Source organism: Nyctereutes procyonoides, unplaced genomic scaffold, assembly GCF_905146905.1.
Source record: "Nyctereutes procyonoides isolate TBG_1078 unplaced genomic scaffold, NYPRO_anot_genome, whole genome shotgun sequence".
In the NCBI taxonomy this organism is placed as follows: Eukaryota; Metazoa; Chordata; class Mammalia; order Carnivora; family Canidae; genus Nyctereutes; species Nyctereutes procyonoides.
This window is the reverse complement of record NW_026575026.1, coordinates 15,289-40,864: the sequence shown is the minus strand read 5'-3', so window position 1 is coordinate 40,864 and position 25,576 is coordinate 15,289.

Sequence of the window (25,576 nt, the reverse complement as noted above, 5' to 3'; positions counted from 1 at the left end):
TCTGGTATTTATCATATTCTCTCATGATCCTTCTACATCAAAATTTGTCCTCTTAGGAGCAGTCTGTCTCTTCTTTCCTAATGACAAGGCTTTATGACTATCAGGGTAGGGACCCTCTGTGCCTTTACTTCACACCCCACCCCAGAAACTTCTAACCCCAGGAAGTGGAGGCAGATCTCCCTCTTTCCTTCCAGGCCTTTCTGTCATCTACTCCTTCCTCTGAGGAGTATGTTGTAATGAAACATCCTCTTGGGGCAGAACCTGTCTTTGCTGCTTTCTCCCACATTTTCTATTTGTAAATAAAGGTAAGAGAACTCTATTTCAAGAAACATGCTCTCTTCCCTCAAAATTTCTTTCTTTTAGGAAAATGGTACTTTCCTCCTTGCTCCCAGCCTTGCAGGAATGAATTATTATTCATCTAATAAATAGAGATAGATGATGATGATAGATAGATAGATAGATAGATAGATAGATAGATAGATGATAGATAGATGATAGATGAACTATTTTTATTTCTTCTTATGTCTTTTGGATTTATTAGGCTGGGAGGAAGGGTAGTTTAGACTTATTCTACATTATTATATAGGCAAACAAGTAACTGTTCACTTTTGTTTTTTGGGGATAATAGTACTTCGTTGGAAATTAAAGCAATCTCTTTGAAGTTTCAAGAGGTGCCTTCAAATTCCAAGATTAAATAACAACGTGTACCTTTCATGCTTTGAGATATTTCTATCATTTACCTTATTGACCTTGATCTTTCAGAAAGAAAAGTAGTTTTGTGGGTTGTTTTTGTTGTTGTTTCATATCCTCAAATGCCAATGCCTTCCTATAAACTTTGTCATTTTTATTGTTTTCTTTTTTTTCTTTTCTGAACCATCTAATCCTTTTAGGAACTTGGTTCCTGTATTCTTTCTTCTGTATATTTCACTTTTAAAATTGACTTTTGGGAAAACAAGTAGTATAAGTTGCTTCATATTATATCACAGTGTGCACTTAAGATGCTAACTTACTAATTAACCAGTATATTCATTAACTATAACCAATGTAACTGTAACCGTAGGATAAATGCATCCATTATCTTGTGTTTAAGGCATCAGTGAAGCTGTTAGTATGATTTACTCGGATACAAGGAAGAAGGGGTGATTTTTGAATGCTGAAATCACACTACATCGTAGGTTTCTTTCACATAAATGTACTGAAATGAGATTCTCTCCCCCTCAAGCTCCGGAGATACAGCTCTTTGGGTTTCTTCTCTCAGAGAAGTAGTTCCCACTTAGGTGAATACAACTGAAGAGAAGCAATCTATTTTTTAAATGTATTAATACGGATGTAGGTTCTCTTTGCTCTAGAACTTTCCTTATGCATTTTTATTTCCCACACTGCCTTTCATCCAACTACATACATGCATTCACACACTGCAGAAGAGTCTTCTTGATCTTCCTTTATGGAAAGGTGAATGCTTTTAATAGGCCATTTTACCCCTACCCTTCATTCAGGGAAATGTAATCTAGCTTTGAACAATTTTGAGCAACGAGCATACCATTCCTGGGTAAAGCTACATTTTATTATGATACACTTAATCTGTTTGATACAAAATATTTCTTTAGTCATAAATTAATCTATCTAATTTTCCAGCTGAATTCATATTTTGCTTTTAAGCATCTATGACTCTTTAAGAAAGATGTCCCCAGTCTGTATAAGACTTATTTTTATACTTCAGAATGAGCTTTTTGTACTTCTAATAGACTTTAAGTGGCTTATTCTCCATACATCATGTACCTAATCAACTCTTTAGATTAATATTCTCCAATGTGGAAGAGGACATTGTGATGAGGCAAATATCCCACCACATTGTCCAGTCTGGTCTCCACTAGTCGTGGGTGGCGGGACAGTTGGAATGTACTTAGTACAACAAATCAATTTCATTTTAATCAATGTAAAGTTACATGATATAGTCGTGTGGCTAGCGACTGTTGTATTGGCAGCAAAGCTTTAGCTGACTATGACTGCAGATTTAAATTTATTTAAAAATTACATATACAGTACAGCTTTCCTTATTACCTTGTAGAGTAGTTTGGCAAAGATAGTGTCAGAAAGGAATAAAGATATTTCATATACCTCCCCACTATAATTTATTTAGTGAGCTAAACCTAGTTTGAAAGTTTCACTTAAAATTGATTCCTTTGGGGCACCTGGGTGGCTCAGTTGGTTGCACATCTGACTTTTTATATCTGCTCAGGTCATGATCTCAGGCTCCTGGGATCCAACCAACTCCAGCTCCCAATTCGGGGGGACTCTGCTTGTCTCCCACTCTCTCTGCTCACCCATGAGCATATGCGTGCTCTCTCTCTAAAATAGTCAAATAAATCTTTTTCGAAAATAAAAATAAAATTGATACCTTTAGAGCCATTAGGATAGCATGATATTCATAAAAACTAGAAGTGTTTATTGTCCGGTATTATCCATGTGTTCATAGTAGCTGTTACCAATTTGTTTCCTCTTAATTAGCCAAACACTGATAAAAACTCAAGCCTATATATGGCTATGTTTTTCAGCATATAAGGCTAGGTGTCATCTGTAGTATAATAAAACTCCTAGGCTGGAGTTTACTATTAAATAACTCTACTTAAAAAAAAATTATTCCTAGCGGATACTGATTCTTTAGTAACCCATATTTGTCTAACCCTGTAATGCAATATCTTTCTCCCTTCTTTCCAACCTCCCTTCCACCTCCTTCCTACTCTTCTTTCCTTTCTTAGACTCTCCAAATTCTTACTAACACACGCCATATGCACAGTGACACATTTGTATTTTCGTTTCCTTTTGCTGCTGTGACAAATTAATGCAAACTTAATGATTTAAAACACATATCAGTTGTAGTTCTGGAGTTCAGAATTCCTAAAGACAAGGTATTGGCAGGATTGCATTCCTTCTGAAATCTCTAGGGGAGACATTTCCTTGTCTTTTACAGTTTCTAGAGTCTGCCTTCATTTTCCAGCTCTTGGTTTCATCTTGGATCTTCAAAGTCCACTGGGTAGTATCTCCAATCAACCTCTCTATCCTCTCCTGTCTCTCTCTCCTTCTCCTCTGCTATCCTTGTCACGTCTGTCTCTCTGACTCTCTTTCCTTGCTTTTTCTTGTTTTTCCTCATAACTGGACCATTGTGATTACTCTGGAACCAGCTGGATAATCCAAGATAATCTTTTCCTCTCAAAATCATTAACTTAATCACATACGCAAAGTCTCTTTTGCTACAATGTTAACATAATAATAGATTCTGGGCACACATCTTTGGGGAGCCATCATTTTTTCTACCACAACATTATTTTTTCTACCACAATAACTTCTCTGATACTGGAAACTTTGGTTTGGGGATCCAGGGGCACGTCGATCTGGGGATCAAATATGACCCAAGCATTGGTATCCATGGCCTGGACTTCTATGTGGTGCTGGGTAGGCCAGGTTTCAGCATCACATACAAGAAGCACAGGACAGGCTGCATTGGGGTCAAACACAGAATCAGCAAAGAGGAAGCCATGTGCTGGTTCCAGCAGAACTATGATGGGATCATCCTTCCTGGCAAATAAATTCCCATTTCTATCCAAAAGGCCAATAAAAACTTTTCAGTGAAATGAAAAAAAAAGTTATAGATCTGTAAAACATAAAAATTATGTTTTGAAAGAGTTAATTTTATATATCTATACATTTGTATAGATTCACAATACAAACCCGCCACCCCCTTAAATAATATAGATTAACACACAAATAAATAACTAGATGATGTGTGATGCAATAACAGGATTGATGTACTTATCCTTAGGTTTCATACATCTTTAAGCTCTTATCCAAAAATTGTACTTTGAAGATTCCTAAACAGCTCATGTATTTCCTGATATTACAAATCTCCTTTTTGCATTTACCCAGTTCTGCTCTCTAATACACTATCTTAACAAACACTAATAATTCTTTGGCTAACAGTTTGGTGACCCAAGTTGTATTTTAACAAATTTATTTATTTATTTAAATGTTTTATTTATTTTAGAGAGAGAGAGACAGAGAGAGAGAGCGCACACATATAGACAGGGGAAGGGGCAGAGGGAGAGGCAGAGAGAATCTGAAGCATGTTCTATGCTGAAAGAGGAGCCCAACACAGATGGATCATACCTGAGCCAAAATCAAGAGTCTGACCCTAACAGAATGAGTCACCCAGACATCCCTATATTTTAACAAATTTATTGGTATATATCGTACATTAGTCTTGTTACAGCCAAGGTATATACATTAATCACTCCACCTCTATAATTAGGCCTATTATTCGAATCTAGTCAGTTAAGTTTGTGTCAGAATGAAAGCTTTCAATCTAAAAACCTACCAATTTAAACTGCCACACCAAGCTTTCCTTAACTGAATGTGGATCTTGTTAGAAGACCAACTTTTGTCATGAAAATTAATGAGCAGACACCTAATTCAATTTGCTTTAAACTGCTTAACACTGTATAGTAGAGAGACACTGGTCTAGAATCAGACTGATACTGGTTTAACTTCTGGCTTTGTAGCTAGGAAACTACGACCTTTGGCTCATCTCTTCAGCTCCTAAATTTTGATGCCCTCACTTTTAAGACAGAAATAACAAAATTTACCCTCTGGTCCTTAAAACAACAGCTGCTGACACAAAGTGTTTCTAAGTCAGTGATAGGTTTTATCACAATCACCTGTAATAGTAGAAAGTAAAGAGCGAATCTTAGGACAAGTCATTGTATCATAAGCATAATCAAAGGGAAAATAAAAATATAAAATTCAAGATGTAGAAATACTCTATTATATGTTAACCTGAGAAAGAACCTTATCTGACTAATCAGATACTAGGTGCTAGGTAAACTTCTAATACTGTATAACTTGTATTTATAGAGACATCATATTCAGTTTTCAAATATACTCAGACTTTGTTTGCCCGTCATCAAACTACTTTTCCATTCATTTTAGGGAATTTTAATTCTTTCAATTAATTTTCATTCATTAAGGCTTTACTCTTATGGTTTTTAATATTATTTTTATCATATCATTTGCACAGGCTATCCTGATTCTTCTCTTCCTTTTCTAAACATCTTCCTCTTTTTCATGTCAGAATGTCTTTTAAATTAGGATATGCACTGGAACAGGCAAGCAAGGTCATTTCAGTTCATTCAAAATTTGGTGTGCAATTTGCAGGCCGTATGTATGCATGTCTAGCATATACTCCTGATAGAGCAAATGCACGGGATGTGTTTAACCAAAAAATAAATGGGCAAATAAATGGAATTGGTACATGGGCCTATCCTTTAAAATACAATGTTTAAAAACTACTCATCACATCAGGTGCCCTCCCATTCAGTTTTCCCTCCCTTCCCTTAAGATCCTCTGCTCCGATTCTATATTCCACATGTGAGTGAAACCTTATGATAAATGTCTTTCTCTGATTGACTTATTCGCTCAGACAGATACCTTCCAGTTCCATTCATGTCGATGTAAATGGTAAGTATTCATCCTTTTTGATGGCTGAATAATAGTCCTGTTGTGTGTGAATCACATCTTCTTTATCCATTCATCTGTTGATAGATGTCCTGGATGTTATACGCAACTGATGAATTATTGAACACTATATCTGAAACTAATGGTGTACTCTATGTTGGCTAGTTGAATATAAATAAAAAAAAACTACTTATCATAATTACACTCAGTATATAAATGTATGCTTATTTTATTTATTATTTATTTATTATTTAATGTATGTTTATTTATTTTATTTTATTTTATTTTATTTTATTTTATTTTATTTTATATGGAAATACATGGAGTGCAAGATTGTGGGCCCTCAGCATCTTTCCCTACTGCACTGTCTTCCCTAGAGACACTCTTATAAATATATAAATAAATATATAAACCTGAATATTTAGTTTTAGGAATGTAATAGTTAAAAAATTATATCCTAAAAAAATTGTGTATGTTGCTGTTTTTGTTCAATACTTAATGCTTTTCTTGTGTCATTACAAAGAAATCTATGTCATTTTTATCTTTTTATTGAGAACATAATCTCACATATTATGTAATTAACTTATTAATTCATCCTCTACTGATAAACATTTAGATTATTTCCATTTTTTACTACAACAATTAATGAATATACACACACATTCACATATGTTAAATTATGCCCATGTGAAAATAAATACAGAGTTTACATTGCTGAAACTATAATTCTTATACCCAAGGGTATGATGCACTGTAAATTGGATACACACTGCCACATGGTTTTCAAAATTTTCAACAATAAATATTTATTTGTTTCAGTGTAAGAACTTATGAAAACTTTAACGAAAAAACTCAGATTCAATAAAGTTCTACCTGTTACTTATTTTTCCCCAGAAAATCGGCAAAAGAGTTTCATAATTATATTTGAAGAGGTGAGTAGTGTTTTCCATATCCAAAATAACCTAAATTTGAATAGTTTACTAGCCCTATGGTATAGTAATGACTAAAAGTCACAATGTATTTATATTTACTGGAGTCGGCTATTGAAGGTATTGGTCGTTTAAGATCAAGTGTTTGGATTTAAAAGTATTTTAAACTAGTAGCTTTCTGACAAAGACTGTATAATTAATCATGATGGCAAAATTTGAGAATTAATCTATTTTGGTATCGTATATCAAGGTGCTAAATGCTGAAGAATACAAAATTGAAAATTTGAGATGAGCTTTTACATTCAATATCTATGCTCACTGAACTTGTCTTGAGCAGTATAGAAAGAATCATGTGAGTCAAGGAAAACATGCTAGCCTTTATGTGAGAGTTAACACCAGCTATTTATTTTTTTGGACAACCTATCTCAATTTTGAGAAGTCTAAATATATTAAGTGTTTTCTTCAGAATTTAGGCAATATTGATAAATTATACAATTGACAAGAAATGACTCACCTTGTGTTTGGGTGTTAAGACTAAATCTAATTGGCTTTAAATTAAACTAATCAAATCCATTGTTTATTTAGCTTAGAAAAACAGTTCCACTGAAAAACAGCTGACTGATATTCAGGAATTTTATCTTTAGTTGTAATACTCAATTAAGTAACTGTCAGTCAGGAAACAAACTACTGTATGCTAATATGAAAACATTACTTCTTACCTTGTTTAAATATAAAATTTATATTCAGTCGGCAAGAATGTTATTATGCGAAATATCAATAAAATAAGCATATTGGAAACAGACTGAACATTCACATTCAAATTCAAGATTCTCAGTGTTCTGATTTATTTAGATAATAGCCAACCAGCTGCCTAAGAAAATGTGGGTTAATAGTGGCATAGATGAGAGATACCTAATTTTAACCTTTGCTGCAATATAATGCATTTGACATTTTGAAAAAATATTTAAAAAAAAACATTGCAGAAACCATCTGATTGGTAGTGAATTGCCAATTCTTTCTCTCTTTTTTTTTTTTCTGGCAACCATGAGACCCAGATGCTAAGCACTGGAAGATATTTCTTCCAATAGCAGCATCTGGCGTGCTGGCAGACTCCATAAGCAATTTTGTTTTACAGCTTTAAAGCAGCTTCTGGGTCTATTACATGGTTGATCTGATGGGCTGTCTGGGCTGCCTTGTCCTCCTGGATGCCATATGCCAACAGCTAGAGATGCGGTGAACTGTCTGCCCATTAGGACTGCTATAAAGAGCACACCTGAAAAAAATCAGCTGCAAAGAGAGTGCTCTACTTCTGTTCACCCATTACAATACCAATGATGAGTGACCTGGCTAAAAGAGTGCTAAATCTTGCCAAAAATGTTCAGTGCCCTCTGAGGACCAGAGAAGACTAGAAAATGGTAAATAATAAAATATTCAGCAAATTATTGTATCATTTGATAAGGAAACAAGTATTTGCAATTTTCTTCCATGCAAGAGAAGGGACATAAAATGAAGAGTAGAACTGTGAGGGTGAGAAACAGAAATTTGATTACTGCTATTCTACGGCAAATGGCTCATGAGAGAATACATTCCCTGTTAGGGCTGTATCTAAATTACTCATATTTTCAGGGCCTACTACAGTATTTCAACGTAGTATAAATGGAGTAAATGGTTTTAAATAAGCAAAAGCAAACAACAGAACACCATTGCAAGTATGCAATACATTTTATAATCTTTGAGCCCTTTGCATGATTAACTTATCCTTTAGATATCAGGTTTTATGTATCTTTTCCAGAGAATACTTTCCTTATCTGCCAACTAGACTGGGCCATCCTTCTGTACACCCCAATACATGTTATCGTATCATTAAACACCACTTACATTTATATACTTATGTCATCATAGAATATTGCATCCCAGTCCTTTAATTGAAAACATACATTATTTTGTTTTCATTGAAAACATGTCAGTAAACCCTAATGTCTTAATTTTCCTACTTCAGATGATTTCAGGGTCTGCAAACCAAATATATTAATTGATAAATAATGCAAATGATGGAGGAGAGGAAGTGCAAAACTTTGGTTAATCAAGTAAATGGAGTAAGTGGATGTTAACTCGAGAGTTTCTCCTCTATTTGAGGTACTTCTCATGGCTTTTTCTTTTGTTAGTCTCATATCTTTTACCCACTTTTCTGTCTCCCCTCTTTACTTTTAAAAGCTCATGTGATTAGAATAGGCCCTCTCAGATAAACCAGGATAATTTCCCTGTTTTATTAAGTTAGCTGATTAGCAATCTTAATTCTATCTATAAACTTCATTCCATTTTTCCTTATAACAAAACCTATTCACATGTTTGAGGATTAGGATATGACATCTTGGGGCTCCTGGGTGGCTCAGTAGTTAAGCGCATTGCCTTTGGGTCAAGATGTGACCCTGGAGTCCTGGGTTTGAATCCCACATCCCTGCATGGAGCCTGTTTCTCCTGCCTATGTTTCTGCCACTCTCTTTCTGTGTCTCTCATGAATAAATAAATAAATAAATAAATAAATAAATAAATAAATAAATAAAATCTTTAAAAATAAAGGATATGACATCTTATTCTGTCTCCCATACTGCCAAAAACCAGAATTAAAGAGTCAGATATAATATCATCTTGATAAAGTTTCCCAGTTGAGCTCCAAGAGTAAGACACGGAAGCAAGAAAAGGTTCACTAAAAGTAACAAAGTCATGTTAAAATAAATTAGAAATGCTTTAGTCATGTACCTTTTCTTTTATTTTTTTATTTTTTATTTTTTTATTTTTTTACCTTCACTTTTTATAAGAAGAAATATAATCCACAAGACTTATTATATATATATATATAATTATAAATAATATAAAATATATATATAAAACAAATACATAATTGTTATAAAAACTAAAATAAAATTTAATGGGCAATGGCTATAGTTTCAGTCAAATAAAACAAAATCACATAAAAATGTACTATACTAGACATGTCTTTAGGGCTTTGCTCAGATTGAGCCAAGAGAAAACACTTGGAAGTTGATAAATTAGTTTTAGGGAAACTTAGCCTTCCAAGATTCATGCTTTAACCTTATATTTAAGGAGAATAATTCCCTCTTGCCAGCTCCCACCAAATGAATTAATGGTAAATTGCTTTTATATGTCTTTATTACTATACCACGCAATAAAACAAAAAACATAATTGTATCAAATTAGCCCAGTTATTAGAGATATGGTTTGTCAACCCAGGAAACTCAGTAACTAAAAATCTTACTGACAATATATACTTTTAAACCTGAAACACTCAATTATATTCTACTCTCTACACTATAAATATTCACTAGATAAATGACTCAGGGATTTGATGGTTAATTTGGCTGAGTACGTCTGGCTTCTATGGCCATTTGTTTGTCTTCCTTAGAGAAATGTCTATTCAGGTCCCTTAACTACTTTTTAATTAGGTGGTGGTGGTGGTAGTTGTTGTTGTTGTTCTTCTTCCTCTTCTTTTTCTTCTTCTGATTATTATTACTACTTGCTGTTGAGTTGTATGAGTTTTTCACATACTTTGTGTATTATTCTCTTATGGGATATATGGCTTATAAGTATTTTCTCCCATTCTGTAGTTTATCTTTTCACTCTGTTGTTTCCTTTGCTATTAGTCTGAGGTAGTTCCACTTACTTAGTTTTGCTATTGTTGCCTGTGTTGTAGTGTCAAATTCAAAAAATCAATGTCAAGGAACTCTTATTCTGTTTTCTTTTCCTTGTATTTATATATAAAACTTTTTTGATATAAGGTGCTATATTTAAATATTTAACATATTTTGAGCTGATTTTTTGTGTATGACCTAAGATATGGGTTTAATTTCATTCTTTTGCATGTGAAAATCCAGTTTGCCCAGGACCATTTATTGAAGACACTATTCCCTTTCTATTTTCTCAGCACCATTTTGGAAGATCAGTTGACTATATATGTGTATGTTTAATTCTGGGCTCTCTACTCTGTTCCATTTGTTTGAGTATATATATATATATATATATATATATATATATATATATATTTTTTAAAGATTTGTTTATTTATTTTAGAGGGAGAGACAGAGCACAAGTAGGAGGGGCAGAGGGAGAAGGAGAAAGAACATCAAGTAAACTCGATGCTGAGCAGTATCAAGACTCTGATCACAACCTGAGCTGAAACCAAGAGTCAGATGCTGAACTATGCCACCCAGACCCCCTGAGCAAACAATATTTTTTTAAAAAAATTAACCAGCACCTTCCTATTGCCAAATAGAAACCATGAATATGACTATTAATTTTGTTCTTAAGAAAATGGTAAAAGATCATTTCTTTGGCCTTGTCTCTTCAACATCTTTTGTTGTTGGAGTGCTTCTATACTTTGTTATAATCAGAGTCAAATTTTATACAGCTACCAATGAATTAGAAGTAAAAAAAGAAGTCTTTGGAATTCCAGGGTTTATCAAAGCTTAGTTTACTTAGCAATCTTTACTCTTGAGGTAAAAAACAAATAAGCAAATTTTAAAAACTCACAAAACAGAAAGGAAGCAGTACAACCATCTTATTCCTTTCCTCACACTAAAAGTTACTGTACTTAAAAAAGCTATTATACCAAGTACTGTACTATGTTATTGCACTAACGTACATATAAAAAGAAAACCTATGGATAATTTCCATTTGTTTGGGTAATTAAATAAAATGGTAGCTCTTAGTTCAAGAAAGACTTTAAGAAAAGTTGTTACAGAAGTTTCCATTTAAAACGTTTGGAGTTTTAAAATATGAAGATATTCTTTGGAGCCAATTTTTATGGAAAATTGCTAAGATACATAGAAAAAGCACGTCTTTGTGGATCATGGGTAGAGTTCACAATCTTGTATTACAACCCTCATGCTGTGCTTTGCCTATGATTGGTAGCCCAAAGGCATCATTTTGAGTGGAATCATATTGTTTAGGAGTAGTAACTCATGCTGTTCTACTACAAAGCAATCAGGAACACAGGGATCAATTGGACAGAAAAGAAGAAAAAGGAAAGGGGCAGTTGAAATGCCATTATTTTTGACATTAAAGATATTAAGAGGGAAGATATTGAGAGTGGCCTGAACAGAAGTTATATTGACTTTCATAAAATATTTAAAAATATATACTCATGGCCTAATATATTTAAACTATAAAAAATTTCAAAGCGTATATTTAGACAGGTAGAGTATAGCATAAACCATGATGTGAATAAGATATATGAGTATCACCATTATTATTCTGATTGAAATTAGCTAACACTGATAAACAGACTCTGCAAAGCTAAGTCATAAAAGCCCCCAAGGATGGCTCTACCATTTTCTTAAGGCTTTCCTCAGTAAAATTAAATATGATCCATATGTTTATGATTATTTTATGTCTACGCCCCAAAGATAGCAGGCTGACAATATGATTTTATTATTTGACGCTTCTCAACTCTCTTAATGTCCTTAATATAAACCTGAGAAATAATGTCAAGAAATCTTCATCTTGATGAAGACAAACAATATCCAATTTCCAGAGATTAAGACTTGCTTAAAATTAAATAGTTTTGATTAAAGAAACTCGGTTCACAAAGCTTGAAGAATAGTGTCACATAGAGAATAATTCAAGACGAAGTCTGGAGACCAAGAGAGCCAGCTTCAAATCTTGATTCTGGCATTTGTAAACTCTGTGGCTTTGTATAAGGTCTTGAATAAGTCCCTGTGCAATATTTTTTCTCGAAGTCTCTTCCTGTTTTAATAATTTCTACATCTGCACCCACTTATTAACATCTCTAATCTGAGTTTCATGTGCATTAATTCTGCATTGAAAGCCAACTGACAATTCATTTTTTTATCAGAGTGGATAGAACGTATGGACAAGGGCAATGTTGTCTATAAAGATTCAATAGACCAAAGAAGTCAGTTCATCTATCCATGTCTTTGCCACGTCATGTACTTTATTAATTATTACATTTACACTGAGGCATATTTTATCAGTCGGCCTTTCCTAATGTAAAATTGCTTCTTAAAAATTATCAAATAATATATGTTGTTTTGGGTTTGTGTATTTGTTTTAATGCTGTCTTGATCCAGTTTTGAGCCCCAGTTTGAGACTAGAATTTGGTTGGCTTCCCTTCTTGAACAGTTATATCAACATCCAACCTGGCTCTTACACTCTTGAGCTACTAGCATAAGCCACAATCACCCTGGGGCCAGGTGAATTAGGTCCAAACAACTAGGGTCAGTCCCTCTGCCCCAGAGACCAAGATAAAGTATAAAAGTTCGCCAATTCACAGGAATCCAGAGAAACCTAGCTAACCTCATCCCCTTTGCCATACATAAGCTGGCGCCTAAGGTTTCAGCTTCCTGTTACCCTGTCCCAGATACAACCCCTTGTTTGGCCTTGCCTGGCAGTCTTCTCTCATTTGAAGTTCTAAGTAAGAGTGTTGCCTTTGATACATGAGTCTCGTGCACTGTGCTGTGTTCCACCATCAAAAGAACCTTTTAATCTTATAAGACAATTGATACTGTGAGAGCAAGATGGCATGAGCTTGGCCACTAACTCCTGGAAAGCTTCATGAGGGACTGGTCTTGTCTTATTAATTGGTTTTAAGCTACCACCACATGAACTGAGCTAAAATGCTGTTGCTCGCCAACAGGCTTGCCACTGTGCCTGTAGGTAGGAGCCAAGACTTTCCTTATCCAAACACCTTGGGTATGGGGATACTCAAACTTCATAGTGTTAATTAGCTAAGTTTCTTGGGCTATAAACTAGCCCAGATGAAACCTACCTTAGGGTGATGGGAGTGATAGGCCACTTGAGTCACATCTTCTCAAGTTTGGCATTCAAGAGTGTTTCAGATCAAGGCTGTGTTTAGCAGAGGCCTATTCTGGGGACCTATCACTCCTTTGGTGTTGGTGTTTCTTTATAGTTCTTTAGGGCAGAACTCTAGTGTGTCTGTGTGTTTGGGTTGGAGCAAAGCATTGGTTAGGCTGCCCAACAGTAGAGAAATGGCGCTCTGTTCATCTTATTGGTGTTGCTGAGGTAGCAGGACTGGCCTACCTGTCTTCTTTGCCGCTACATATATTGCTATTTTCATCAGAAAACTTTATGAACCCTGACTAAAGGCATGATGAGTTCCAGCCTTCAAGTCCAGGAGCCCAGGGCTTAATCAAAAGCAGGACTCTGGAACAAAAGAAGAATATCTTCTCCCTGAATGCCACCCCACCCAAGAACTGCTAGAATTATCCAGTTGTCTAAATAATGCAAGCCTTCTAGCCACTGGGCCTGGGCCTCAGTGAATGCAACTATCTATTAACAAGCAAAGGGAATGAAGCTTGGGATGAGAGGGCTAACTACGCTATGCCAAGGGGAGGCTGTTTTAGCTAAATGTGAATCCCAATCTTGGGGAGTTGGACAGAGAAGCCTCGGAAGGAGAGACAGATGTGTATAACTCCTCCTCCTTGTTACCTCCTCCTTTTACTTATACTGAGTTATCACGGATAAGAAAAACAAAACAAAACAAAACAAAACCTCTTCAGAGTGCTAGAAGCTCAAAAGAAAAACAAAAGAAATGGAAGAAAAAATTATTCCTGATAGCAGAACATTTAAGAATAAACAAAAAGATTCTCTCTCTCTCTCCCTGTATAGATACACACATGTGTTATCTGTCTCTCTCACACACACAACATCCATAACGTGACCCAGTTGAAAATCCAAAGTATGCCAGAAGAATTTACATAACAAAAAAGATAAAAAAGCATAAAAGGGCCATGATTGACCTTTTTTTTTTCCTGATTGACTTTTGTGCCTCTACAAAATAGGTTGTAAACTTCACATCTGCTACAATGCACCAACTGACAAAGCTGTGTGTGTGGACTGGAATACTGGGGCTCAAATTAGTTTATACCCAAGGAACCCACTAAATTTAACATAGTATCCACTATAATCTTAGGAAAATAAATATGTAAAAAATAGAGAAAAAATAAATATGTATCACTTTAATTGTAACATGGCTTAAATTTCCCCTTCATAGTACCAATTGCTCTAAAATATCTCACAGCAACCTTGCACCAGTGGTACCCCACTTCTCAGGCCTTCATTATCAGACTGGGAGTTATGCCACTGACTCTCCTTATTTCTCAGGCCTTTGGATTAGGACTGAATTATACCACAGGCTTTCCTCATTCTCTAGTTTGCAGATGGCACAATGTGGGACTTTTCAATCTCCATAATCGGGTAAGTCAAATTTCCCTAATAAATCCCTTCCTCTCTATATATCCTACTGTTCTATTTCTCTGGAGAACCCTGAGTAATGCAGTGGCCATAGATGTTCCGACGTAATGCGTAATGAAGTAAAATTAGGTCTTTAGCACTGAGAAATCGGCTTGATTAAATGAGACCCCCCCCCATAGACTTCCAGTTAAGATGGTTAGCATGTCCTAATGTAACTAAAAACAGGGATTTCAAGAATTAAAATTTATTATATAAGACCTAATTTGTTAAGGGGTGATATCTCCACTGCATCTTCACTTAATAGCCTGATGTTACCTATTCTCAAACATGGGAAGAGTAAATGGAACCTCATGGTGAATTCTTGCAATCCTATTGATGTGGTCCAAAACTTGAAGGTCCCACTCAATATCCATGTTGCAAACTGAAATTTGCTCCCAATTGATGTTAAAGCCCTAACCCCCAGTACCTCAGATTATGACTGTATTTGGAGGTAGAGTCTTTAAAGAGGTAAAATGAGGTCATATGGGTGGGACCTAATTTAATATGACCAGTGTCCTTATAAGAGGAGATTAGGATATAAATATGTACAGTAGAAAGAAATATGAAGGCAGATGGAGAAGATAACCATCTACAAGCCATGGAGAGAGGCCTCAGAATGAAACCAATCTTGCCAACACTTTATCTTGGCCTTCGATCCTTCAGAATCATGAGAAAATTAAGTTCTATCGTTTAAGCCACCTAGTCTGTGGTACTCTGTTACGGCAGCCCTAGCAAACTAATACAACCCAGTATTTTTTATGAATATAGAATCCATTTATTATGGAAAATAGGTATTGAATACTCAAATCACAATTATGTGGATAGTTTTATAAGTTTTTTCCAGTTTATTGATGAAACACACTTTTTATAGTTAATATTTCAATATTGTTTTCTACTAAACATGGTCCACCTGGGAAAACACAGTATTATTGAAACTACCAACTCTATCTGATCAGCAACTAGCAGATATTTTGCTACCACAGATTTGGCCAATATGGTCTACACGGTGATTATTTCAATAGTGTCTCAAGCACAGTTTGCTTTCATCTGTGTATTGATACAATACACCTTTACTGGGCCATCCATGGAGTCCCTGTACAGACCTGTAATCCTATAGATAAGATCTTAACACATCCATTTTTCTCCAGGAACCTAGGTAAGATGGATAACATCCTCTTCCATGAGATTTCATTGAACACATTCACTAGGACATACCAACCCAACATATTTTGGTCCTTTTTCAGTTCTGGAAGCAACCTACTCCTTATTTACAAATTCTGCTTAATGTAGCCAATCCTCCTATTTACAAATCAGCCCAACTTCAGTGGAGCTCCTTCTGACAGAAGGTCCTAAAATATGTCCAAATTAAAACCATTAGGCACTCCTATTAATGTCTCCAGAGGATTCTTCATTGTAGAGCTTTTGGTAACCTCCTTGCATTGCCTCCTAGAAACTCTGAATCACCTAGGGTGGCCTAAATTGCCCATCGGCTTCTGATGTAAAACAAGCAGCCCCCTACTCTTTTTATTTATGTGCTATATATAATAAGAGTGACAATTGTTTACCATACACTGGCATCTCTTGGAAATAAAAACTCTCATAGATCGAGAGCCTGTGACTCTCCTCACCTAGTTGCTCATTATGCCTTGGGTCATGAAAGCAACCCCAGTAGCTCACCACTGAATGATTGAGGCCTTCTAGATACAAGATAAAGCCAAACCTGAGCCCTCTCACATGCTCGACTGGCAGAAGGGAATGGTCTTCCCTGTTCTAGGTACCTTCCAGACACCATGACACTAGAGGAAGTCACCCTTACCTTCACCCCTGACTACTTGGAAAGTCCCTTGGGATTGAGAGAATAGCAGTGGAAGTTCACGGACCATTGTAGATGGCATTGCAGCTATTATAAGTCACAGAGGCTCAATGGGCTATTGTGGCTTTCCATCCCTTCACCAGGATGACTCTGATAAAAGGTGGGATCCAAAGGTTAAGACAATTGGCCAAACTTCAAGCAGTCATCTTAGTGTTGCCCTGGTCAGTATATGGTCTTATCTGTACAGTTTTACAAGCTTTTGAGTTACTGTCCAAGCATTGTTCCATTCATGGTGGAGAACTCTGGGATTCCCTTGCTTCACAGATATCCAAAATCTAAATTAAGGTCACATATGTTTCTGCATATATTAAGGCCACAATACGTACAAGTTCTGCATATACCAAGGACACCCCTTATCCCCTTTGGAGTACTAGACATTACTAATAATCATCAACATATACATTTTGCTTCTCAGAACATATAATGCTGGGTTCTTGAACAGGATATTCCATGAAACTTCCGTTTCTCTGATAGGTCCCAGGGAATTGGTTTAATGGAAAGGCTCTAATGGGCTCCTCACAGAACTATTAAAGTTATAAAATAACAAATGCATCATTAAATGGTTTTCTATCTAGTTCCAGGCCTGAATCATTCTTTATTCAAGTCTTCCTGGTCAATTCACACCTCACATCAATGTGAGCAAACACTTCCCATCACCTTTTCCTATATTTAAAGAGGAATATGTTTTGTCTCTATGTATATAAATATTTATCATATACGAGGTTCTTTAATACTCTATTCTTTTACCTTTATGGGTTTTTGATCCTGCCTCCATCTCAGAAGGGCTGGAAGCCAGATGGAGGACACAACTTTTCTAGTATTAAGCATAGATCATCTGAGGGCTATCTGTTGCAGGTAGGCCAGGCACCTGTCCATCTATCAAGAGTTTAGCTAAGCTATACTCTTCGTATTGCTGCCTTGGCATCCATTTTGTTTGGCCAAGTAGACTGCCGTGACCTTAACTGACTGTAGCCCTCTCATCCAAGTGCATGTCCCAGATAGCAGCCCAGAGAGTCACAAGCAAATACAAGTTCCTGATATGACTTACTCAGTAGCCCTTGTGATTACCAGTCTCACTTGTGGCCCAGCGCCTATATCTAATGTGCTCCTTAAATAAGATTCCTGTGTGATTTTCCCAAATCCTGCTCTTTGGTTTTAATGGACTAATCAAGCCTTAGTCTCACAACCCCAAGGCACTCCACTCATGGACCCTAATAAAGCCATGTGCCTGCCTTGATCTCCCCATATGCCCTTGGACACAAGCTTTTTTTTTTTTTTTAGATCTGTGCGTAATAAACTTCTCTATTTACCTCTTCTTATTGTCTGCTGTTAAACAGTGGGTCACCACCTGGCCCCCTGTGCTCCACTTACTACGTATTAATTCAACAAATTCATAACATTATGTTGTATGAAATCTATTTAAGTCTAAATTTCCACTACTCGAGAAATATTTCTTTAATAATCAGGTTTTAAAATTAATGCTTACAGGCCATTCTCACAAAGTAGACCACTAAGAAGAGAGATTAAAAACATCAAAAGAAAACAAAACAAAACCCCACTTGGTAAATGAAAATAAAACTTGGAGATAATATTGGAATCAACACCATATCTCATAATAAAGAACCCAAATAACCCCTTCTTGGTAACAATATATGATAGAGAAAAATTAGCATAAACAGCAAAAACCTGTCACATCAGCTGCACACCATTCTGTTGACTGTTGGTCTTGTTATTTTTGGTCTGGGTACTTTCGTTGATATGTGACCCAGAGGCCTAGACCCTCTAAAAAGCTGATGTTTCAACCAAACACATGAAATGCAGAAGCCCCATGCCATTAAAATTAGTTGATGTAGGCCCTCAAAAACCGCCCTGGCTTGCCTGCTACCTAAATCAAACCAACCATTGAAACAGAGGGCTTGTTGTCATTGACTAAACTGGAAGGCAAGCTCGTAGGCTAATGCTAAAGGTCCAACTTCAGCCACAGATATTTTAATTGGCAAACAACCAACACTCGATTAACAATATGCACCCAAATCAGGCCATATGATTAAAGTTTATTTTCAGCAGAATCCCTCTCATCATCAACTGGGCAAAACAGTGGACTGTTGTGATCTATTCGATTTGGCTACCCTCAATTAAGGCTTTAACTGCATCAAGTTCCAGTGCTTTGCTCAAATTATAGCAGTGTCATGGGGCCGGCATCGTCTTTGCTAGTTGTGGCCTTAAAAAGTCCCCTGATTTAACAGATATTTGCAAGTCAAGTTCCCAGGCCCATGGTTGCTTTCCAATTCCACAATTGGCTCAGCCCTCTGATAATTCCATGGAGACACAAAAACATGACCAACATCAAACCAAGTCCAAATCCACCAGAGAAGGATACTCTAATCCTACATCTCAGATGACACCACCCTGGCCCCAGAGTTCATGTTTTCATCACCTAGGAGATAACATCTTCAGAGGTCATTGCCCCCACCCAAGACCTCCCTATTAGAGGTGACCTTTCCTCTGCACCAGAGACACCTTCAGCTCAGACACCGAGATCACTGACCTTGCAATGTCTACAGATTGTGCCTGTAAGACATTGACAAGCTAGACTTGGCACATGTATCGCTTTTCTTCCTTTGATATTAGAGATTCTAGTACAACTCATGAACTCACTCTTTATTTTGTTCCTGATCTTCTTATACTTTTTGTTCTCTGTCAAAATGTATACCTCTAAACTCCTGTGTCTAATAGGAAATCCGATAGCAGTTAGTAGAATCTGTGTCACACAATCAATTAAGGAGATTATTGCTTTCCCCAGGGTGACCTGTTTCACATCAGTCACCCCTTAACCCCAGGAAGAAGACTTCCATTCCTCAGTATCTTGTCTTACTCCCAACCCCAGCTTTTCACCATGACCTTAAGCTCCACATTTAGGCCATGCCCACCAAAATCACTCTTTCCCCTTGGTTATAAACAAATACCACAAATTCACCTTACTAAACTATCAGTTCGTACTACCCAACAACATAACTGTTGGGCTTGCCATTCCGACTCAAGGAATACACCAAAATATTACTGTAATAAAAATATTAACTTGTACTTTTAACACATTTTACAACTTGCAAAGATATTATTGAAAAGCTTTAAAATTCCTGATCTGTTTTCTTGGCTGATGTCATCTAATGGGAAACTTAGTTATGGGCTGGCCTCTAAGGACTTCTTATACTTCCACTTGTCTTGCTCCATCTACTCTCATAAAAAAATTAAAAAAATATTTAAAAATAGGTTTTTTAATGTTCTTTGGAGCAACCTATGATGTCATACTCTAAATTTCTCCTCTAGTATTTGGGCCACTCAAATGCACCAAATAATCAAGCTCAAAACGAATGTCAAGACATCAAGGGGTTAACTGTACTATAATTTTTGTTGTTATTTTATATTTTTGCAAGTACTGCCTTGATCCTGTTTTGAGGCACTGGACTGAGGCTGTTCAGTAACCCTTCTTGAGCAGCTGAATGTGTCTACATTTAACCACTCCTCTTATGTGCCTCGCATACTCCAGAGACACTATATAACAGCCCTCACCGTCCAGGAGTAACATATAAGACACTTAGGGACATTCTCCATTCCCTAAAGCATGTCCTTGTCTCACAGTCTTCTCTAGTTTGGATCTGTAAGAATGATAAATTTTGTCTTTCATCTAATGAATATCATTGTATTGTGTCATGCCATCAAAAAAGTGATGTTTTTAATTCCATAAAATATGTATACAACAGACACCCTTGGTACTAGACTAAATGTGGAATTAAGTAGGACTAATATACTCAGGAAACTTAAAAGAAAAAAAAAAAGCCCTGCCTATTCTCTTGGTAAAATAAGCAATGTACTGTTTTGGAGAACCCCAAACATAAAACACCATCAGTATGTCTCACTCCAGGCACGATTTCTATTTCTACAAACTAAGATGTCTTGAATTTAAAAGATTTACATTTGATTTTCAAACTGTGCACACCACCCTTCCAATCTTTCACTCAATGTCTCATTCTGATGTAACTGTCTGCAATGAGAAATTGTGGTAAATTTCTTATTCCTGAGTCTCCATAATCAGTTAAAGATATCTACAAAAGTTATATGGAAAATTGACTAAAAACTGTAAGAGTAATTGGTTTGATTTTTATAGCACTTCCAAATTATGCTGGTGGCTTCTGTTTGGTAATATAATAATGACAATAGTCTAGAAAAGAGTAATTACCTTATGAATTATATTTTTTTGAGAGAGCGAGAGACTGAGATCAGGGGAAAGGGACAGAGGGAGAAAGAGAATCTCAAACAGACTACATGCTGGGCACAGAGCCAGACATGGACCTCGATCCATGACACTGAAACCTTGCTGAAATCAAGAGTCCGAGGCTTAACTGACTGAGCCACCCAGGAGCCCTGTATTTTTTTTTTTTTTGAGATTTATTTGAGAGAGAGAGAGAGAGGTGGGAGGGTACAGAGGGAGAGACAGTCTTAAAGAGACATGTTACTGAGCTCAAAACTCAACTTGGGGCTCAAAATCATGACTCTGTGATCACAACCCTGAGATTACAAACTGAAACCAAGAGTCTGATGCTTACTTAATTGACTATGCCGTCCTGGTTCCCTTCTCATAGACTGTAAGTATTAAATAAACAATGGATGTAAAGTATTTAGTGAGGATCATGTAGCATGGACTTAATAATTTATTGTTATTAATAAGTAGCAATAATATTTTAATTAATAACATATTAAGGGATATCGAGACAAAGTATTTAAAAAAAATAAAAACAACCTCAGCTTGACGTAGAATAGGTGCTTGACGAATTTTCAGTGACCAAATGAGATATGTGATAAATTTGAACAAAATATGAACCAGGAGGATTATTTAAGTCATTCCCACCTTTTCTTCCAAAAGCTGGAACCTCTAACAAAGTATAGCATTCTAGAGTCTTAGGATGCCTGCCATGTTGTTAAAAGAATTCCAAACATTTCAAGTAACAGACCTGTCAAGAATTGTTCCTATAAAAGAAACAAAAACAAAAAAATAAAACAAAAACAAATAAATGAAAAAAAAAACACAAAAATTAAACAAAAAATTGTTCTGTGCTCTCGAGAACTCCCCAAATTCTCAGATATGCACAAGTCATTTTACCCAATGTACTCTGTATATTAAGTTCACTTAAACCCAAATCTAGCCTTCTCTTTGCTTAGGTAGAAAATTTATTTCTGTTTTGAAACACTTTTCAAGTGTTTATGCTACTAGAAGGGCATGTTACCATTGGATTTAACTGAATAATTTAAATTTCCCTTCAATTTTAGCAGTTCATTCCATTTCTTAAACTATATTTCTAAACCATACATGTTTCCTTGTATTTTTATATGATTCACACAGGCTATATCATTAAGAAATGATTATTTTTGCTATATATCAAAATCAGAACATCTGAGAAAATGTATTCATAGAAACTGAAGTCCTGTAGAACCAGTTATTACTATTCCATGAATAAATACATTCATGAGGATATGATTTGAAAGCACAATTCTTAAAAAAATAGACAAATACACTGATGTTTATTTATTTTAGTTTCCACGGAAGAGTTATTCTGATACACACTAGGATAAATGATCTGTGTAAAAATGCTAAAATGGTATCTTTCCAATTATGTAGAAGGTTTTTTTTCTGTCAAATCAATAGGCTCTGTCAAGCAAATATGGTAAAATATGAAATAAAAGATAATTAGGATATATAAAATTCACCTATCCACAATTTCAAAATATCACTGTAAGATATTAGGAGAATTTTAAAGATTATCTATTTTCAAGTATAAAATATATTATCTAATTCATATATAAGTAACTTTGCAAAATTATACCTGATATCTAAATCACTTTTACCTTGGATATATGAATGTAAAAATATATTGCAGCTTTTTACTCTATTTTCTATCCAATTTTCTTAATTTTATTGCTTATGATTTCAACTCTACTCGAGGTAAAGTACATTTATGTAAATTCCACATAATGTACATGTACATAATGTAGATATTATCTTATTGAATTTCATACTTACACATTTTATTAGTCAGGGTTCTCAAGAGAAACATAAATGAGAGGATGTATATATACATAGAAAGAGATTTACTTTAAGGAGTTGTCTCATGTGATCATGGGTGGCTTGGTGAGTTCAAAATCTGATAGGGGAGGCTGGGAGACTAAAGATGCCCAACTGACTAAACCACTGAGGTGCCTCCTCGTTCCTTCACCTTTTATAGCTCTTTTGCATTTGATCTGGGCACTAAAATAACCTATACACATTTTTTTCTATATATGTTTAACCTCATTTTCATGGTTATGTACTTCATGTTTCCATTTGTTTCTTATTTAAAATTTCTCTATCTACAATGAGTTTTCCCATAAGATTATTCACTATGTCTACTTTTCTTTATTTTCTTGAGCATATTTGCAGCAATTGTTTTGAAGTCTTTGTTTATTCTAACTTCTAGGTAATCTCAGGATTGGTTTTTATGGATTGTCTTCTCCCATGTCAAAGGGTAATACTTCTCCATTTTTTCACGTAACAAGCAGATTTTGATTGCATGCTGGACATTGTTAATGATACATTGCAGAGACTTTAGCTTCCACTATCTTTCTCTGAAAAGTGTTGACTTTGTCTCTGGTAGGTATTTGAGTTACTGGTAGATTTCCTGTAATCTGTTCTTCTTGATGATGATGATGATGATGACGACGACGATGACGACTTTTAGGGAAAGCATAGTTTTTACTTAGGTTCAACAATATTGTAATTACTCTAGGGCATGTGTTTTATTTTAAAGATATGATCTCAATTGAATGTCCCATTGTTCAGAAGGTCTCTCTAGTCTAGGTGGACTAAAATTCCAGTGTCTTTCAACCTTATTATACTTTAGGAATCTTGATTCATTTTTAAAAAGCTTTTATTTATTTATTTTATGATAAATGGCTGAGCAGGGAGCCAGATATAGGGCTCAACCCCAAGACCCCAGGTTCATGGCCTGAGCCAGAGGCAGACACTTAACCGACTGAGCCACCCAGGCACCCCTTAATTCATTTTGTGTTCCAGTAGCAGCTATTTTCTTCTCAGCCTTGCAGAGTCTCACCTTGTAAATGTACATCCCAGAAATCAATCAGGACTTAGGGCTGAGCCCTTCAAAAATATCTACCTAACCCAATTTCCCTAGCAACTTCTTTCTCTTCAGTATCTTGCCCATAAATTCCAGCCATTTTGTATCCCAGAAAACCTCTCTATGCCTCCTAATTCCATATTCTGTTAGGCTTCACTTCCCTGTGCCATAGTCAGGAAAGTTGAACTCTGGGCTCATCTCTCATGTTTCCCTTCTATAGAGGATTAAAGTCTTATGTTGCTTTTTGTCCAATGCTTAAAATGAATTGCAACATGTATTTTGTCTACTTTTCGGTATTTTGTTAAATTGTGAAAGATCATATCTAGTACTTGTTACTCTGGACTGGTTACAGGAATGGACTGTCACTCTGTTTTTAATTTAAACAAAATTTTTTCTAATCAAACATTTTACCTGTTCTTCATAAAAACTATCAAAGCCGATAAGGCAGGTCTCCTTTCCTATTTTCTCTCCATTCTTCAAATTACAAAAGATAGATCATTGGGGTTGCTTTAGTAATAATATTTCAATATTCTTAAAGTTCTTAAATTCTTTTAAAGTTCTCAGGTTAGAATCCATGACTCATCATATACTCTTTTTCTTTATTACACTATAGTGTTTTCTACTTCTGCAACACTGTATTATCTACAAATCATAATGGTTACAAATTACATCAGAAATGACTTTAAACACCCAGTTGCTTAAATTTTTACTTTATTATATTCTTCTAAAGTTTTATATAATGCAGGCTTCCTTAAAATATCAATTTTCTTGTTATCATTTGCTTCAGAATTTCATTTCTGTGTCTCTGAGAGAAACAAAAATGGGCCATACAATTTAAGTAGATATTCCTATCTCTTTTTTACACAGTTCTTACAGAGAAATAAAACAAAAAAATTAAACCTTTTACTCCAATGTTATCATAAATGTATTCGGAAATCATCAAAAATACTAACTTTCATAATGTTTATGTATGAAAACTGGGACCATAGCCTTGTCCTTTGCTTATTTTTAATTATTCAGTAAGTCATTCTCTGTCCTCATTATCTTCATGAATTGCCTTTTCTCTAATTTTACCCTGTTAGGGCTCAGCAAACTAAGATACCATAAATGGTAACTGTTACATATATATTTTTATTTAATAATATAACAACAACCTCCTCCATTCAAGTCCCCCCACCCCACCCCACCCCGCATATTAAGGAAAACTGTTAAATTCCATCACAATAAAAAAAATTGTCCTTGGTAAAAGAAAAATACACTCAATACAAGTGGTCTGCAAATTGTATCCCAAAAAACTGTAGGAGGTAATTGCAATTTCCCTACAAGTAAACAAATTTTTCTCTCACACCCTAGTTTCCAGGGATTTACTGTCAGTGGGTTTCACAGCATTGAGCTAGAAATACATAATGAAAGAGAGGAAATAAAGAACTATTTAACTTATACTGATCAAGAAATAGAACCATATTTTTCTGCACCACTGCTATTTCTCAGCAGGTTACATATGTACAGGCTGATATACATTCCAGATCCCACAGGCTCTTGAAACTTAAAGACCTCAGTGTCCTTGGCCTGCTTATGACTTACAAGAGACATAAATATGGTTTGGGGATTAGGAGTAGAGGCATTGCATGTTGCAAATTTTAAATTGTCAATTAAACAGCATCATTGAATCCTGAGTAGAACTGCCAAGGGCATGTTTGTCTAAAAAAGGATGGATTAACACAGACAGTCCCTACTGACATTTAAGATACATATCTGTGATTCAGGACACTTGAGGATCCGTATCTAAACAATGCGATCACATTTCAAGT